This window comes from Triturus cristatus, chromosome 11, assembly GCF_964204655.1.
Source record: "Triturus cristatus chromosome 11, aTriCri1.1, whole genome shotgun sequence".
Lineage (NCBI taxonomy): Eukaryota > Metazoa > Chordata > Amphibia > Caudata > Salamandridae > Triturus > Triturus cristatus.
The window spans coordinates 108,272,268-108,287,045 of NC_140594.1; the positions used below are offsets into that span (position 1 = coordinate 108,272,268).

A 14,778-nucleotide genomic window follows, 5' to 3' on the forward strand; every position below is an offset into this window, starting at 1 on the left:
CACTTTAGTCATACGCGTGTACATCCTCTTCTCACCTAAGCACAGAGCACAGGTCCTAAAAAATAAGTGGGGGGGGGGGACTAACCTAGTTAATCAGTGTGCAAGTGATATCTCAGCGCGTGAACTCACAGGAAGTGGCATCATAAGAAGTGACGAGATATTAAACCCTCACATACATGTTTACCTGGTCTATCGTGAGTACACTGGAGCACATTTCGAGTAAACATGCAAACCCTCCTGAGTATGGGAGAAGCCTCACACTTTTGTAAGCTACACATAGGCAGAGTTTTATATAGCGCGAACTTGACCCGAATCCAATCAGGTATCACAGCGCTTTACATAGCACCATTTACGTTACATGAGGACACACATTCATCTTTTTTTGTTTTTTTTGTTAGGCAGGGGGAGATTAAGTGATTTGCCCAGAATCACAGGAAGTTTAGCGTCGTTATCGTGACTCGAACCCAGTTCCCCCAGGTCCGAGGTCGAGCGCCCTAACCCTTAGGCCAACACATAAAATAATGTTGCCTTTTGTCAGCATAAACTTCATCTACCCATAGTGCTTTACAAGAAATAAGTGATATTTAAGTAGGCTCTATATAAATGCTATTTAATTTGTGTAAATACTGGGAAAGACCAACACATCTGACATTCTTACAGTGCGTGCATATCTTCTAAACAGAGCCTGAACAAAGTGAAATGCTGTCTCTCTTAAAATGTGTGAAGTGCTACCAAGGTGTGAGCCTTTGTTTCCCTTCTGCCGCATTTGCATCTAGGTGTGAGGCTCCTGACTGCTGCCAGCCAGGAAACTCCTACAGAAGGAGGCCTGATGACCCCTCAGATTCGACCTTTGTTATATGTTTAAACTTTTTTTTGAGTAATGTCTAAACAAAATAGACCATATATGGCAAAGACTGATGTTTTATTTAAAACATGGCATTGTTAACGGATTGTGTATTTTGTTTCTTTTTCATACTTTCTATCCATAAATATACCTTTTCTTTTACATTTTTTATCTAACTATAGCATAAATATTAAACAAGCATTGGCATAGCCAATAGGTCTCGCCTTTGGGACCTTATAAGTATTTAGTTATGGAGCACAATATCCTTGGTACAACAACATTAACTGTTGCATGGTTAAACACTTATAAGGTCCCAAAGGCGAGACCTATTTGGCTATGCCAATGCTTGTTTTTAGGGTGCGGTGCCCGGGTCGATTTTTAATCCCAATCCAACCCTGGGGCCATTCCCCCGTTCTTGCACATCCCAATCTATACATCACAACACAAGGAAACTCCTTTAGAGATCTAAAACATCGAGAAAATACATTCTTCAATTAACTTCCATTACGGGCATTTTTAAGTGTAAGAAAAAAATAAGGTTACTTTTGCTGAAAAAATGGTGATTCTACAAACTAAAGCGGACCGCTGGTTTTAAACCTTACTATAGAAAAACCTCTAGATTTTATGCAGCTGCATTGTGTACGAGCACGGAACAGCTGGTCCACCAATGTTCAAAGGACTCATGTTAGCCCGTTTCCAAAGCACTTAGACGCGGACATCCGGTGGCACCGGAAGGGACGTCACCCAGGAAGTAACGTCATTGCCGGTGCCGGCATCAGGAACAAGTGAGGATCGTAGAGGTAAATAAAATAGGAGAATGATTGCTTTTCTTTCCTTTTTTCAAATGCATTATTCAGCAACTAACAACTTCGAGGTAGAAGCGTGGTCAGCGAATAGGGGGATCGGGTTGTACTCAGAAATGGCGGGTACCCGGCAAAAATTGTGGGGGTATTGGGTATTTTTCATACTGGCATTGCATCGCTTCTGAACTATAATTTCAATCTGCAGCAGTCTTCTTCCTCGTTTAATTGTGGTCTGACTCTGTGCGTTATTCTGGAGATAAATACAGTTACGTTTCATTTTACCTATAACTACTCAGCTCCGTATTTGCTCATTGAAAATGTATGCATTCCATTTCCATGCTCCTCATGTCCATTAATAACAGCTGACTTGCAGTTAATCTTTTTTCCTGATGGTTAATAATGCCTGTTGTATTTTTACGTGTTGGCCTTTCTGGTCTGTGTGTTAATTGACATCTAGTCCCTTCCTGTCAAGTTCTACTCCATAAAACTGAAAAAAACATACCATCGTCCTATCTGACCGTGCTAGCCTCTGATAGCAAGAGGGTTTGTTTTGTTTAGTCTCTAATAGGACGAGTGTTTGATTTTTCAGTTTTATGGAGCAGAACTTAACCCGAACGGATTGGAGCGCTTGTACATGGGCATTCTGAAATGATGCGAGAGGCGCAGTATTGATTCCAAGTATTTATTGGAAAAGGAAGAACAGGCGAGCGCCAGGCTACACGGTCTCTTCTCCAGGACATAAGCCAACATCTGATGTTCTAGATTGGAAACTGTCTAGAACCCCACAAGGATTCCATGCACGCTCAACACATATAACATTGAACAATAACCAATGCCTTAAAGGCATACACTCCACATCCCCCTCTCTTGGAACAACAAAACAAACATACAATCCCACCACATAAGAAACTGACCTGACAATTAAAAAAAACAAAATAATGCTAAACACAGAAAGTTTTCGATCGCAGCAAGCTAAGTCCAGATAAAAAAAACTTGAATAGTGATCTGTCCCTCGACGGAGGTTCTTTTCGTTGTTTATTTATTCCTACTTCTTTTCCTTTTTTTTTTCTCCTTACAATTACGAGGTCTCTTCTTGGGTTAAATCCCATCCTCGTCGCCAATTGAAATGACGCGAGAGGCGCAGTATTGATTCCAAGTATTTATTGGAAAAGGAAGAACAGGCGAGCGCCAGGCTACACGGTCTCTTCTCCAGGACATCAGCCAACATCTGATGTTCTAGATTGGAAACCGTCTAGAACCCCACAAGGATTCCATGCACGCTCAAGACATATAACATTGAACAATAACCAATGCCTTAAAGGCATACACTACACATTCATTATATTACACAGGGTCACATTTGTTTTTCCTTTAGGCACGGGAAGCTTACGTGATTTGCCGATCATCACAGGATGTTGAGTGGACGTCGAGCTCCTCTGTTCCAAAGACGTAAGTACCTCTGGCCATAACGCCAGATCTTTTTGAGGTACTATCTGGTAGTTCCTGCAGGTATGACGCATACTCATCTGAGCTTCCAATTTATTAGATATAACCTGAATTTTTGGCGATCCCTGTCTGTATGGTTTTCAGGTCTCGCCTAGCGATGCAGCGCATGCGCTGCTCGTCTTGGCGAGCTCTATTGTTGTTGGTTTTTGGGCGGAAGGGAGACAGGAGATGTGCACATGTGCGGACAGGAGATGTGCACTCCGTACGTGTGCACATGGCGCGCTTTCACTTTCCCTCCCCCCGTCGGCTCTAGATCATCAGGAGATGTGCACGCGTCAGGACAGGAGATGTGCACACGGCATTTCAGCACAGCGCGCGCATGGCACGCTTTCACTTTCCCTACTTCCCACCCCGTCGGCTCTAGTTCATCAGGAGATGTGCACGCATCAGGACAGGAGATGTGCACACAGCGTTTCAACACAGTGCGCGCATGGCACGCTTTCACTTTCCCTCCAAACCCCCCCCATCGGATCCAGATCATCTCGGAACCTCCCGGGGACCCTGCACGGCTTAAGCAGTCTCGGAGTGGGCTTATTGTCTACCTCCTTCTAATTCTGCCTCTGTGCACCTGCCTGTCTCTTTCTTTCTCTGACTCTGTAAGTCTTTGTCAACTCTATATCTGAAAATCTGTTACTTCCTGTCTCTGTCTATGCTTCTGTATCCCTCTCTAGCCACTGCTGGTGCTCTCTGCCGGCCTCTGTTCCTGCCACTGTCTGTTGCTGTTGGGGGTCTTTCTATGGATGTTCGTTAGTTTCTGTCTCTGTTGCATTTGTCTGACTCTGCATATCTCTGTCTGGCTCTTTCTTTGCCTCTGTCTGTCGCTATCTCTCTGCAAATCATCTCTTGCCGATCTGTCTATCTTTGCCTCCGTTTCTGCGTGTTTATCACTCTGTGACTCTGTCTTCCTCTGTTACAGCCTTCCTGTCTCTGCCTGCCTCTGTCTTTTAGTGTGGGGCCCTGCCTGGGTATCTTTGCTTCTGTCGGCCTCTGTCTCTCCATGGCCATCACTTCCCGTCACTCCCCCTCCCGCCCCCTCTCTCCACCCCGTCACGGGTCTCTAAGCTCCATCTCATGCCCCTCAGCGCCTGGCTCGACTATAAGGACACCTGGGCCTTTGATGGCGGCGGAGATACCGGGCCCGTATCTGCGGGTCTGACATTCACAGCTGTCTGTGCTCCCTCCATCACTCGAGTGCATCTCCCCTAATCCCTTCTGCTTGGCGGCACTGCTCCCCGGCTACCTTGTCGCACTTTCATCCCTCTTTTTCCTCTGCAGTCACTTTCATCTTTCTTCCTTCCTCTACCCCTGATGCTTCTCTCTCCTCTGTCGGCTGTTCCTTTCCCCAGTTTCCCTTCCTACCCTCCTCTTTCTTTATCTAAGCCCCTCATACTCTCTTCTCCACCTCTCCATCACTCATTTCTTTTCTTCCAACATAAACTACCCTTCCCCAGACGCTCTCCTTCCAGCCTCTATCCCTCCCTTCTCCCCGCCTCACCCCTTCTTCTCATTGGTGTCTCTTTTCGGTGTCTCTAACATCTCCACACCGTGTCTCCTCTTCCTTCTTCCGCTCCCCTCCAGTCTCATTCCATTTTCCCCTCACCACCTCTTGTTTCAACTCCCTCACAATCCTTCTTCGCTGCTTTCTCCTTTTCCTTATTTTCCTCCATTTCCTTCTTTCTCTCCCTTACTTTCCCTTCTCCTCATCCTTTCTGCCATTGTTTCTTCTTCTCTTGTCTCCGACACTTCCCTGTCCCCGTCTCCACCCCTACATCTCTCTCCCTGCTCCATTCTTTCTCCCGCCTCTCTCCTGTGCTCTCTTCACCTAACACTATTATCTTGCAGAGTTGTCTTGTGGCCTCTTAGCGATGGTCACTCTACATAGTCCTATTCTGTGGTCACTACACCTCACAGCGGTCACCTGACAGCGGTCTACTCACTCAGGACAATCTCTTTGCATCAGTGCCACTGTCTTTGCAGATGTCTCTCCTGCAACATTGCCATCTGAGGTTGGTCTCTTGACGGTGGTTTCTTGATAGCGGTCTACCCTATGATCTGTCCTCCTAAGGACTGTTTCTTTGCATTCTTCTCCCTGCTAGGAAGCAGTCTTTGGAGCAGTATTTTTGCATTAGTTTCTTTGTAGAGGTCTTGCCTATCTTCTCTCCCTGTTAGAATTGTCTCTACTGAGGTCTCTTATTTGATCATACGTCTGCACTCTCTTCCACTGGGAGTGGTCACTCTGTTCACAGGGATCTCCATCGCAGGATAGTCTCTTTGCAGAAGTATAAGAGGTTTATCCTATGCTCTGTCTCTCAAAGGACGGTCTCTTTGCATTGCTTTCTTTGAAACGATCTCTTTGTAGACCCCTACACTACACTCTTTCCCTAGTGCATCATCCTCATTAGAGCATCCTCGTCGCGACAGTCTCTTGTTAGGGGTCTTATTCTCTTGGCCCAGTCTCTTTACAGCAAATTGTTTGTGGTGGTATTTCATCTTATTTGTGCTGTCTCCTCTAGGTGCTCTCTTTGCAGTGCTGTCCCTCACAGTGTGGTCCAGTTTTTAAAAACATTTTTGAAAAAAGTTGTTGTTTTTCTATAACGCAAACTAGACGCGAAGGTATTGGAGCGCTTTACATGAGCACCAGTTGCATTACACAAGGACACATACATTTTTGTTAGGCACGGTGAGATTAAGTGATTTGCCCAAAATCACAGGATGTTGAGCTGACGCTGAAACTCGAATCTGGTTCCCCAGCTCCAAGGTCGGCAACTCTTGCAGCTACGCCACATCTTTTCTGCAGTTGCAGAGATCTCTTGGTAAATGCCTATTCTATGCCCTCTCTCTTTTTGGGAAGTCTCTTTATAGCCCCCTAACTATAATTATCTCTTGTAGAATGCCGCCCTATGCACTGTCCCTATGAGGGTAGTCTTTCTGAAGGGTTCTTTTTAATATGTCTGTCCTGTGTATGTATGGATAGGTATTTGTAGAGAGTATACCAGTGTTGTGGAAGGCCAGGATTTGAAATACAAAGTTTGCCTGTATAGTCTTGATTCCAGCTCATGCTTCTTTCGTCCACACCATTAACTTTCTGTCTCACCCTTGCACTTTTTCATCCCTTCTTTCTCTTTGTCACAGTTTTCCTCTTTTCTCTTCCTCCCACGTTCTCCCTTCTCAGTCTTTTGCTCTCTCTTACTATGGGCTATCTTACTCTGGTTCAAACTCTAGCCATGATATTTAAGTCCCAATCTCTAAAAATGAGCATGCCCACCACCCTTCAACCACCAGCACAAATTAAGCAGTGTATCTAAAGCATGGTGAGGTATGGAGATAATTGGGTAATATCCCTTAGATTGTGATGCAGTAGCGTGCCAAATATAAATATTATTGGTGTTTGTCACTTATATTGAGATGCAAGAGCAGGCACATATTTAACAAGCATTTGCAATGCAATAGGTCTCGCATTTGCAACAGTTTGAGCTATTGGCATTGTAAATGACAATGCCTTTTATTTATGTATTTAGAAAACCTGCAAGTAGTGCTTAAACACGCACTTTGTACTTCTAGTTCTTGCTTATGAGAAGCATGGCTGTCAGTAAAAGAGGCACAGTTACTGCCAGCCTTGCTTCTTGTAAGCAAGGACTATAATTGCAAAGAACGTGTTTAAGCAATACTTGCAGGTTTTCAAAACATTGATAAAAGGCATTGCATTTACAAAGCCAATAGCTCAAACTCTCGCAAATGCGAGATCTATTGCATTGCAAATGGCTGTTACAATGGAGGCAGTTGTGTGGATTTTTCCAGGACACATTTATCTACCACGATTTGAGGCTGCCTGTTTATCACTTCACGTAGGCAGTGTTGTTTGTAAAGCTATTCTTCAGTCATTGCTCGGTCAGTATGCTGGGGCCGTGACATTTTTAACAGTACGGGACCACCAGTGATACAATCGTGGTGGCATTAATAGTGTCCGTCTTTCCATTCATCCCACCTACCACTGGTACCTTGATTCTTCGGAAGCTTTGAATGGCACTCTTTATTGGACTAATGTTCTTCTAAATCACACATTTCGACTATAATCATGCTCTTTGCCTCGGAGACGCAGATTTTCAGTCTTGTCTGTGGTAAGGGGCACAGTGGTGTCGGTCATAACGTCTTAGCTGTTCCTGCAGCCCGTGCTTCCCCTTTCGCAAAGTTAACCACACAGCTGTTTGGATCTCCACAACTCTATCAAGTATTTCAAATGTCAATGTCTGCCATCATATGTTCAGTAAAAACATATATGTAGATGTCGAAGTGGTTAAAAACAGTGTTAGACTATTTTGGCCTCCCTCCTACATGGTTGTTTCTGAACCAAACCTCTGAGTTTCTCACAACCATGTACGAGTAGTGCAGGCGAGTTATTTTTTGCTTTCTGCTTTGAAGTCATGTTTATCAGATTATAAAACCTGGGATTGTAGGTGCAGAATACAGTGTGAAACCTGACCTGGCAAAGCAAATAGTTGGCCGTCAGCCTTCTGGCTTTGTCAGTGCTTGTTTTGCATCATCATGTCTTTTGAAAAACGCTGTCAACAGAAGGTGCAGGGTTCTTGTCAGTGTAAAAAAAAAAAAAATAGCTAAATGCAAAGATTTTTCTTGTTCTCAGATGGCACACTTGCTATAACAGTTGACAACACTGAAGGAACTACGTTATCTCACAATGTGTTCTTCATGAAAGGAAAGAATTATGTTACAGTGAAGTTAATAATTGGCTTGAGTGAGCTGACCCTTTGGCCACTGTATGCTGCAGTGGGTGGGACAAAAATGTAAATGACACAACAGACCAGTGGAAGAAGAGGCCTGGCTGAACGTCCTTGCAATTTAAATATATTGAATATATAATTTTAGTGAAATCGCCAGACATAAAAACACCTGGGTTGGATGACCTATATAAGAAATGATGCTTGAAACTCATTCTATCACCTTTTTTTTTTTTTCTCTCTTGAATCTTTATTCTCTCTTCTCATCTTATACTTTTTGCTAGTCTTCCCTCTCAATTTCTATTGCTTCACCATCTTTTCATCACAATGTAGTTTTTCCTACCATCTTTCGGTCTTTCTTTCTATTTTTTTTATTTAATCTACTTAATGAAGCGCATTTTGAGGTCAAAGCCTACCAGACAGCAAAGCTTTCTGGTTCGCTAAAGATATTTTCTGTTGCTTACCATGTGGTTTGTAACTCGCATTTTCTGGCTTTCTATTTGCTAGCTTTATTTGCTTTAGGCTGTCCAGCTTGAGTTCACCCCTCCTGTTGCCCAAACCTTGTTTACAGTACTCTTTCACAGATTTGCTTTCTGTAAACAGGCCTTAAAATCTTATTCTCATCGTGTCACACTTACTGTGCATTCAAAGACAGACCAAATGTAAGGGTTTCTCTTTCAAGGAGCTTGGGGTTTGTTTTTCATTTTCTGACTTCAAAGTGAGAGAATTTATGTGACAGTCCTGCTGAGTACCCATGTAAGAGGAGAGTGTGGTGGAGGTATTTTGTTTTTTTGGTAACATGACTAAAGATGTTTCAGAATATATCAATTAGTACAAAATAAAGCTTTTTCTGTTGTTGTAATTCTGAAGTGTGGTAGAAACAAATATTTGAATACGATCAAAACACACCGACCGTAGTTGATAACATTTAAACACATTATCGGTTGTATGCAGTAAAACTGTATTCCGGTGCAAATGTAATGGTCAACAATTGAAAGTGTGTTGTCTTTAATGGCAGTGGGCTATCGCACTTTGCATACCCCACACCACTCTGACATGCTACTCCACTCTATAAACCTCCACTGTAAGACACTCTGTAAGGCCTATTGACTCACCCCCACTGCACTCTACCCACTCCACTGAACACCAATGTAACCCTATCTACCCCACACCATTCCGGTTTGCAACAATATACCCCGCTCCAATTACCGCACACCACTCCAATCTAACCAACTCCACTACAGTCTACCTCACTCCAGTCTACTCCACTCTACCCCACTCAAGTCTACTCCATCTAACTCAAGCCACTCAAATCTACCCCACTCTGCTCGAGTCTACTTCAATTCAGCACTCTCCAATCTACCCCACTCTACTCCAATCTTCCACACTCCACTGCAATCTATCCAACTCCTCTCTACTGTAATCTAGTCTTCTCCATACCAATCTACTCAACTCACCACGATCTACCTCACTCCAATTGACCCCACTCCAATCTACCCAACTCCATTGCAATCTACCACACTCCCCTCAAATCTTCCCCAATCCACTCCAATCTAGTCTACCCCACGTCACCCCACCTCAATCTACCCCACTCCACCCTAATCTATTCCACTCCAATCTATCCGACTCCTCTACCTCACTCCACTCTAATCTCTATTCCACTCCAATCCACCCAACTCCACTCCCCCACTCCAGCTTATCCACTCCAATCTACCCCAATCCAATGCACTCCACTCCTACACAATCTACTCCACTCCAGTCTACCCCAATGTATCCCACTCTACCTGATCTACCCTAGTCTACTCCATTCCATCCCAGTCTACTCCAACCTATCCCACTCCATCATTCTACCCAACTGCGCTCTACTACTCCACTTTACCCAAATCTAATCCAGTCCAATCCACCCCAATTTGCGCCTCCCCATGCTACCCCACTCCAATCTCCAGCACTGTAGTCTACCCCACTTCACCCAATTCTACCCCACTCATTCCAATATACCCTTAACTAACTTAAAATTATTTGTTTCCATTATAGCTCTGTTATGTGGCACATGCTGAAAGGAGATGGCTATAAATAATTTGCCAACAGCAGTCTGCATTGACGAGGTCAAACTTCCTACAAAAAATCCTCCACATCAAATATATTCAATTGATCATTTGTAAAAGAAAGGGTGATTTGCTTAATTCTTTTCTCCTTTGGTATATTATATCTATGTTGCAAACTGAAAGTACTATTGTGAATATATTTCATGCAAATTTACTTCATTTTTATGGATTTAAAAACATCATTTTTGTCACTGTTAGGTGAGCTATGCCTAGATGTCAGATTACTTTCCACAGGCTACCACTTTATTTACACTATGTTTAAAATGGAATGTATGTTAATACTTTGTGTGGCTATGTGTAGGCTGATGTGCAGGAGATGATGAAAGATTCCACTGATCCTTCCTGATTCAGAAATGACCTTATCCCAAAAAGTACTGCACAAGCTGTTGGAAAAGGCCAAGTATGCTTGGGACAATGAACATTTTCCCTTCACTGGTTTGAGCTAGATATATTTTTACCAAACAAAGTGGCAGAGGTGTTGCCAGGGCTCATGATGTAACTGCTGCCCTTGATGAAGAAAAGGTTGATGCTTAATACGATAGTTCACATGTCTTAATTACCATAAAACAGTTGTTACATGTGGTTCCTTAGCATATCCAGTCAGCACATAAGGATTCTGTTATTGCTGTTTTGCCTTTCCATTCTTAACTGTCTCCAAATGAGAATGAGCAGGTGTGGTCTGGTCTCAGGAAAAGAGCTCGAACGTGAAGTTTGGTGGCAACAAACTGCACTGATGGCACACACCACTCCAAGCATTATCTCACACTTCTGCAGCACTTGTGCTCCATTTTAGAACCTGGGTGTAGGATCCTTTTAGGCACCAGATACTTGTTGGCACAGCAATCTCTTAACTTATTGAACACAATCCCTGAAAACCTTATCCTGTCTAACAATTGAGTCCATGTAGGGCACAGCTAGGAAGGTGTTCTTTCCTCTTTTGTTGAGCAAGAGATCAAAAAGTGAATTAGTACGCTTTGCTGATTGACCATCTCTGGCTACACTCTCTTAACTATCAGATTTACCTTCAGAACCTACTTCCTTCTCCATCACAGTTCAGAAATAGAAATGTTCCTTCTCCACCTCCAACATGATTAATTACCTACTATCACATATGCTCCTTTGACCACTCTCCATAAGCAAACTGTTGGAAGCTTATAGTCTTGTTGCATTTTGAAGGCAGGACCCACTTTGAAAATCAATCAGTGAAACTTGTAAAGCACTGCTTGTCCCCCTAATCTATGGTCTTGTTATCCTTTCAGAGTTTATTAAATCTGTGTACAAGGCCAAAAGCTCGCCAACCATCAAAATGATGCAGTGAAAACATGCCATAAAGATCTGGCATGCCAGAAGAGAACTGAAGAAACCAGCAAACCTAGAAGCAAACAACAAAGTACTGTTTTTCATTGACCATTACTTGTCTACTTTTACTAATCTACTTTAAGGTAACCTGAGCCTTTTTGGGGCCTGGTACTTGCTTCAGTTAAATAAAATTGAATTTAGAAGTGATTTTGGATCCATTTTATTTCAACCGGCGTTTGTTTAGTCTTTTCCCACACATCACAATATCAGAAAAAAGTCAGGTCATGACTTATACACAAATGAAGGAAATCTCTACTGAATGAGGGAGTATCACAAGTTAAAAGCCTTCTTTTGAATACAAAGTGTGTTGCATTCTTGCTAATTCATACTTCATATTTTTTATGCCCCCTTACCCCACCACCACCTTTTATTGCGCAGAACAATAATGTATTATGACAAAGCCGTAGTTTAATTTTAGCTTTTTATTGGTTACTTAGAATTCGTTGGATTGTATAAACAAGATACATTTATTACATTCAAACACAATTCCATATTGTACAGGATGGTACATAGGTCATGCACCTCAAAGCACTTGTTTGGCAGCGGATTAGTTGGTCTAAAGTACTTGATGGGCACTTGATTTGAGAAGATGTGACCATATAATGTTTTCAGGTCGTAGAATCTCCAATGAGTATTACTACCCTCACTCGATAATAAATCATTCATTGGTTACCGATAGCCATCAAAATGTTTCTTGAAGTCACCCAGGAGTAATTCACACTCCCCTTACAGTTGTCACAAAGTCATCCTATAGTAAGTCGCACTAATTCTAAAGTTTTCATGAAATCATCCGGGAGTAATCCACACTCACTCTAAAGTTGTCATGGAGTCATCCTAGAGTAATTCAGTCAGCCAATAGTTGTCCTGGAAACATCCTAGAGTAATCCTCAGTCATTGTGAAGTTGTCACGGAATTATCCTGTGTTAATTAACACTCATCCTGAAGTTGTCAGCTGGTGTTCAGTGAGTAGTAAAAGATCCTCACGCATATTCAATTGACGTAATCAGGGCACTATCCCAGAGAAGTTTTGGTGACGACTGTAGAGTCATATCATTTCAATATTTTGCCCTATACACATACTTCAGGGTGGCTTGGGACGACTTCCCCAGATAATAGCAGGAATGCCCCCGCTGAGTCATCCGATGACTTTAGAATGACTCCAGGATGATCTTCCTTTTTGACTTGGGTTAGGAGCGCTGCAAGAGAACGCCTGTCCTCCTGATCTGGTTCTGTGTATGCGTGGCCCTGGGATGTGTGCAAGTAGGAGTCCTGCGTTGTGCAGGTGTTTGGGTGGTTGGTGGAATGATATGCAACTGTTCAGGTAGATGGACAGTGAGTTGTGTGGTGCCTTAAATGTATCTGAGGAGTTTGAATAGAGCGCGTTTATCGGGAGCCAGTGGAGTTCCTGAGGTGTGGTGTGAAGTGAGTTCTGTGTGGGAGATTGAGAATGAGTCTGGCTGCAGAGTTCTGGATGGTGTGTAGTCTTCTAGTGAGATGCTTATGGATCCCTGCATCAAGGGTGTTCCCATAGTCCAACTTGCTAGTAACTAGCATGTGAGTGACAGTTTTCCTAGTGTTGCTAGGGAGCCATTTGAAGATCTTCTTCAGCATCTTTAGGGTGTGGAAGCAGGATGCAGTGACTGCTTTGACTTGTGTGGTCATGTCCAGTTTGCGGTCGGTGATCATTCAGAGGTTCCGGGCAAAGGTCCAACTTTGGCCTACCACCAGCTGGAGTCCCATGGTGAGGTGTTCTTGTCTAATCTCTACTTTTCTCTTGTCAGTGTTGAGCTTGAGGCAGTTGGCTTTCATCCAGTTAGCTACTCTATCATGCAGTCAGTGAACTTTTTTTCTTGTGTTGGGTGTCTTGTCGGAGAACGATAGAGTATGAGTTGTATGTTGTCAGCATAGAAAATGGATATTGATTTTATGTGGACGGATGACATTGTCCAGGTGGATTATCTATGTGTTGAAGAGGGTGTGGCTGCGTGATTAACCTTGAGGCACTCCACAGATGAATTTGTGGGTTTCAGAGGAATAAGGTGCCAGGCTGACAGCTTGTGTTCTGTCTGTTCAGAAGGAGCACATCCAGTGGAGAGCGGGTCCTTGGATGTCAATCTCACGCAGATGCCTGATGAGGATGGGGTGGGGGACTCTCGGATGCTGCGGGAAGGTCCAGGAGACTGTGGGCTGCCGTGTCTCCTCTGTCAAGAGTCACACAGATGTCACCTGTGGCGCTGATGAGTGCTATTTCTGTACTGAGGTTGGGCGTCAATCCAGTCTTCGTGGCGTCTGACCTCCTAGTTGCTTAGGTGGGCAGCGAGGTATCAGTTGATTAGTTTCTTGTAGAAAGCTGGGTTTCTGTTGCAGTAACCCTCCCCACTTTTTGCCAGACTACTGATGCACTTTATCTTGATGTGCCCTGGGACTCTGCCGATCAGGTTCCCAGGGATTGTGTTCCCATTTGGCACCCTAAACACAGGTCGGCCCCTGGTAAATGGTACCACAGGTACCCAGGGCACTGTGGCAAGGGAAGACCTCTAAGGACTGCAGCACTTATTGTGCCACCCTTAGAGAACCTGCACCTTTACTCTCACACACTGCCTTTGCAGGCTGCATGTTTTGGTGCAGAACACAGTGGAGAGTCGACATGGCACACATCCCTGTGTGTCATGCCTACAACCCACTGCCCTGGCATAGGTCAGCCACCCCTCTAGCTGGGTGCACTATACCAATGGTGAGGGTATAGGTGCATGAGCCCTGAACATCTACAGTGTCTGAGCCAATTCTCAGTGCAGTATTGCCATTAAGAGTATATGGTGCTGGGAGTTTGTCAATTTGAACTCCACTGCACCATGATGACTTTACTGAAGACTGAGAAGTTTGGTATCAAACTTCTCGGCATATTAAACACACACTGATGTCAGTGTGGGATTTAATGAAAAATGCTCCCAGTGGGCATCTTAGAGATGCCCCCTGAAATATGACCAGCCTCTGGTGGCTTCCCTGACTGGTACACACCAGCCTGCCACCACGAGACATGTTTCTGGACCCCTGGGGTGGGAGCCTTCGCTCCCTGAGCCCAGAAACATAGCCTTTCCTGGGTGGAGGTGTTCACACCTCCCCCAGGCCAGGAAGAGCCATCTGTGGTAGGGGAGCTTCAAAGGCCTTGCAGCCTTTGTAATGCGACCCCCAGCCTCTCCTGCTATCAGGAGCAGGCCCCCTCCTGTCTCCCCTCGTTTTTTGCGGGGAAACAGGTGGGAAAAATCAGAGCAGCCCAGAAGGTGTGCCCACCTCTGCCAATTTCACCCCTCAGGTGGGGGAGGTGAGGTGAAGCCCACACTTTAGTGCCCGCCATCTTGCAGATGGCAGGCACTCCCCAATCAGGATTCAGGATTGTGCCCACGTCCCCCGTCCCCCCCCCAAACGTG

At 44.2% G+C, this 14,778-nt stretch overlaps 1 protein-coding gene across 8 annotated transcripts in view; it reads left to right on the top strand.

Moving 5' to 3' along the window:
- Window positions 1-1,527: 1,527 nt before the first annotated feature.
- Window positions 1,528-14,778, top strand: part of CABIN1 (calcineurin binding protein 1) — a 1,566,474-nt gene continuing 1,553,223 nt past the window's right edge. For 3 of the 8 annotated variants that reach the window (XM_085634621.1, XM_085634626.1, XM_085634627.1), the window contains exons 1-3: window positions 1,557-1,644; window positions 3,023-3,096; window positions 11,251-11,381. The gene's annotated coding sequence lies outside the window, so the exon portion shown is untranslated. Of the gene's footprint in view, window positions 1,645-1,871; window positions 1,913-3,022; window positions 3,097-11,250; window positions 11,434-14,778 lie in introns of those variants that run through there. The other 5 variants (XM_085634622.1, XM_085634628.1, XM_085634624.1 and 2 more) reach the window with 5 other exon arrangements.